At 44.1% G+C, this 5000-nt stretch overlaps 1 pseudogene; it reads left to right on the top strand.

The window, feature by feature from the left end:
• LOC129386918 (uncharacterized) overlaps window positions 1-5000 on the top strand; it is an 8480-nt pseudogene that overhangs the window by 255 nt on the left and 3225 nt on the right.

The raw sequence follows: 5000 nt of genomic DNA, 5'->3' as shown, positions 1-5000 counted from the left end.
CTTTGATCTACTGTAACAATGAGAATATGCGACGAAGGTGGAGGAATCCCTCATACAGAAAGCCAAAAGATTAGCCCTTCGTGAAGTGGATCGCTTGTGAACTGACCGTAATATGCGGCCTTTAAGCAGCACATGCGGAAGAGAAGGAAATTGTACTGGGACAAGCATTCTAGGTTACTGTAGCCGTGGTCGGCACTAACAAAGCTGGTAGAGGCAACTTGTGATGGTTTATGTAACTGCTACGTAGTTGAACCACATTTGTGTTACGTTAGTGTCCTAGTCGAAAGGAAACTGTGAGAGGACTGCATGTTAACAATTATATCGCTATCAATGCCTTACAGCAACAGTTCATTAGAATTATAATAATAAGTCGCTTCAGTATTACCGTTGTGTACGCTCTGTATGAACTCTGCCTCAAAAGATGTTGCTACTAGCTTTGTTGCTGCCTTACAGATCTCCGGCAATACGGCATTCCGCAAATGGTAATAGGTTTACGGACACGCGAAAAGTCCCTATTACATACGACGACACAAAATGCCAAACAGTCTGAACTCCTTCACCGTTCTTTCTTCCCCTTTTAAACAGGTACGAGAGCCGTACGCAGCAGATGCTCGGCTTCGCATGGACCTTCGGCAGGTTATCAGGGGCTCTGAATACGATGCCACGATCATGATCTCTTAGCCACTTGACCTCCAGCTCACCCTCGCACCACTGGAAGGCAAGCTCGAGATCAGCTTGTACCTTCCTCTGCAACTGCCCTGAATCGCGGTCACCCACCACTTCCACCCCTTCAACTTCAACATGCCCCACGACCTCGCCCAAGACCACGCCAATGCCATCAGTGACATCACTGCTAACCAGGAGCCCATGTACCGCCAGGATGAACTTCAAGTGAGAGCAATGGGGAGCTTCGCTGCCAAATTGAATGTTTGTCGATATAGCGAAATAACATGGAGCATGACACTTCAATTAACTATTAGCAAACCTGCAGCGGCTTGGAGCACACTGAAAAACGTTTGCGTCGGATATACCTACTAGAGATCCCGTGTACATTCTCAGAATTCCGCATGTCTGACGACATGCGGAAAAAAAGTTATCGGCGCTCAATGACACGACCCTTGAGCAGAACAAAGTGCTGTACTAAAGTTGCTTGTATCAAAGGAAATGTTCAAAGGCATAAACAATATTGCTTTACGCAAAAAAAGGAGATGAGGAAGGAATTGAAGTTTACATCTCGAACAGCCAAGGACACATGCAGCATACTACGGTTCAGACTGTGTTAACGGGCAATGCTGTAAACGGTCGCTTGTTAAAAGAAATGGCCGAACAAGTTTCTTGACCAGAATTTCGCAGACGTGATTAGTTATCTCTTCGTGCCGTTTGCAGTTTGACCGCCGCTATTTTAGGGACGTTTTCGGCGTGGGCATGAACGTGAAGGGCCACCTCATCAATCGGGGATTGCACAGCGGACTTGATGAGTTCTTCCACCACATGACGCGGCGCGAACGCCTCTACCACATCACCATCAACCCCACTGGCACCCGCGTAACGTCAAGGTGTACTTCCAGCCAGCCGGTGATGCTCCGACTAAGGAAGTTAGTTCTCCGTTTCCATCTTTCCTACCAGTTTATAGAGATTAGGCACAATCAGAATTTAAAAGAGGAAGCTTTTGCAGAAACACCATGTAGAACATTGGTAGAAAACAGCATGACAGGTACTTGACGTGTAGACTCGTTATAAATGGTGAGCAGTTCTAGGAAAGACGTACAGTACATATCTTAGAATAAGAAGAGCGCGAGAGACAGGGACATGGAGAAAAGGACAAACAAAGAAAGAAACCCACAACGCTGACGGTCGCTCGCCCACCCACTGCGTGCGACTGTAGTTCAAGAAGAGAAGAGGAAAACACCTCCCGGCCATCAAAATTTCCGAAAATGATCGAGGCCAGAAGCAGGCATCGGGAAACTCACACTATCTCACATATTCTTCAGAGCACATTGCCATGAACCGATAGCATATTTTTTTAAAGATGTAAAAATAAACAACTGTGAAGAGTGACAATGGATGCATACGGAGTTTCGCTCTGCAAAGGAAGTTCGGCACCACGTTACACTCCTTCAACCGGTGAAGTCGAAAGCTTGCTGTACATTTATTAGTGAATACACCATCTCGCATAGTCGCGTTGCTCCTTTCGCAGTTCATCTTCTTTGGATCGTGTTCAAAACTGTTGTAACCGAGTGATGTACCGTCCTTATCAGATGTGGAAAGAAAGCATGGACAGTTTCCATTTCCAGCCTAAAAGCTCTATAAAGGGTCAGTGGGCTGCAAAACGTTTATCCATGGTCCGCCTTCTGGCGAAGAGTAACTAATAATCAACAAGGTCCATGGACGCAGATTACCTATCAAGACTTGTCTCTTGTGAAACTTCGACTGCAGCACTGGTAAACAATGTGAATGTCTTTCGTGAATTTTTTTACATTAAATGCAAGTAGGATGCTCGGAACGAGTATGCAAGTTAGTTTTCAGAAAATGAGTATTTTTATGCGCAAAGGTTCCGACGTAAGTGCACATCTTGAAAGGGTTCAGACTTCCCTGTGCAGCACCTGACGAGTGTACCAGCTGCCTCTAAGCTTGTAATGCAGGGCTGCTATAAATAGAATTGATAATTGAGTGAGAATAATAAACTGAAACTGAAACCAATCGCGATCTTTAGCTAAGGTAATAAGCAGTATTCATAGTCAATATTGCTACAGTAAGTGCTTGGTGAGCAAAATGTAAATTCAAGCGTGACAATTTAAACGGATCAGAAATACAAGGTGGTGGTTAAAGTGTGCATTCTATGTGGTCATTGTTTAGAGCTCGCTAGCTATGCAGTATGCGGGTGGGCTATAATTGAAACTGTGCTCACTAGGTTCGTAAAACAAGCTGCGATGTTTAGTAGCGTGATGATTCCTATGGAGGAAGGCGGAGCGTCCATCGCATCCTCAGGTAAGTAAGGCTGAGATATTTCAGCCGGTATAACTGACACACCGGCTGTATCTCGGATTGGGCGGTACATACAAAACGTTTCGGCGAGATTGATCGAACACGATCTGGTGCACGCCAAAGGTGTCATGAGTTCTGCAGTGCCCCAATATAATGCACATAATATAGACGGCTTCTAGTACGCATGTGGTGGGTATTGAGCTCATACCTAATGTACACTGTCAACTGATTTACGTCCTTAATGGCCTCTAAGGGTGCAAATCGGTCTATAAGCCACACCCTTTCACCCGTAGAAGGTGTAAAGGTGTGAGTTATAAACAGAAAGCACCGTTTCTGTTGAAAATCTGTTTGCGTGCGACGTCAACAGGATAGCCTGACGACGGTAAGGGCTGCGCCGTCGGCGTGACTGCACCTGATACATGCGTACAATTGCTAACGCAGTAAAAGCCCTCGACATATGGCGAGGTTCAAGCAGAAGCTGTAGAGATGGCCTGCTGACGATGACACAACGAAAATGACGGACTCAGCGAACCAAATTTTTAGCTTTTAACGGCTTCCCCAGTAACACTGCAGCTGATATACTTGCAAGTAATTTATGTTTTAAAATAACATTTTATCAACTTTGATTCAGTCTCTGTAGAAAATAAATCATCGCAGTCGTAATATAAAAAAAAAAGGTATCACTGTGGTCCCTCAACTGAAAGACCACGCTTAAATGCAAGTGCTGCGTATGTAGGACGTTGTACGTGTTCAACAGGTCAGTTAATCTACAAAAAAAGGTATTTTTTTTTCTGACAAGTGAGGAACAAGTTATTGTATTCCGTGCAAGAACCTGAAAAAAAAAACGTAAATTTCAACGCCTCTACACGAATGTCGCTAGAACCGAATGACCCGAATAACAAGAGTCCAATGACGTCCCTACAGAGTTCCTACCTTTCATATATATTGGGGACGCTTCTACAACGAAGATGATTACAAAAAAATTGCCTGTACAACATAGAAATTTAGGCATCCCCAAAAGCTCAATTGTTGATTTACAACGAAGGCCGTGTAGCAGTGCCACCACTGCCCTCCGCGCTCACACGCTACCGTCCTGAATGCCACTGAGCTGCGAGTCGTTCGTGTTTTGCAGGGAATGGTTCCATAATTATTGTAACTATTGTGTAGCGAATGATTATGTAAGGATTAAATAATGTAGTGTTTATTTTTAAAATAACTTCGACAGAGTGGTTCTACTGGCAAAATATAAAATTGAAAGCAAATTAAGACCCAGTGATACATACCCTCTGGCCCCAATGCCCATGCTCCATGGACACACCGAGCGCGCATACTCATTCGTCCCTGTGGCACATAATTTTTGCCAGCACTGTCACCAACATAGGCCCCCAAAAACGACGAGGTACACCACCCGCCCGCTCGCGGAAAAGTGGCTGCACTTATGGAACGCTATTTTAGAAATAAGAATTAACAGATTGATGCACATTTCTACGACTCCGCATAACGTCGCATTGATGTAGTTTACCACTCTGTACCGCTAAACAGAGTTTTGACGAATACAAACTGATTTTCACTAAGCAGATGGCAAACTCGCGATATTTACACACTCCATCGGACTATTGTGGTTTTTTGTTTTGAAGACTAATTAAGGCATGCTGAAGAAAAACACTGTCATGTATACATAACTGCCTATCCTAATGCACTAACGTTTCGTTAAGAAAGCAAGAGGTCTAGAAACAAGTCTGTAGGCCACTGAACTTGAAGTTCTGTGCGCTTTTTGATGCTCATCTTTCGGCTTGATGGCTTCAAGGATGCTCTCGTCAAAGTTCCAGGTGTCGACGGCCTTTCCGAACTAGGACAAGCTCATGCATGCATACACAGGGTCGTATTCGCGCTCGTGAATGTGAAGCTGCGCCGCAAAAAGAAAATAAATAAATAAATAAATAAATAGATAAATAAATGAAGAAAGACAGAAAGAAAGAAAGAAAGAAACAAAGAAAGGAAGAAAGAAAGAAAGA

This window comes from Dermacentor andersoni, chromosome 11, assembly GCF_023375885.2.
Source record: "Dermacentor andersoni chromosome 11, qqDerAnde1_hic_scaffold, whole genome shotgun sequence".
In the NCBI taxonomy this organism is placed as follows: domain Eukaryota; kingdom Metazoa; phylum Arthropoda; class Arachnida; order Ixodida; family Ixodidae; genus Dermacentor; species Dermacentor andersoni.
Note: the sequence above shows the minus strand (reverse complement) of the source record. Positions and strands in the feature narration are given on the sequence as shown.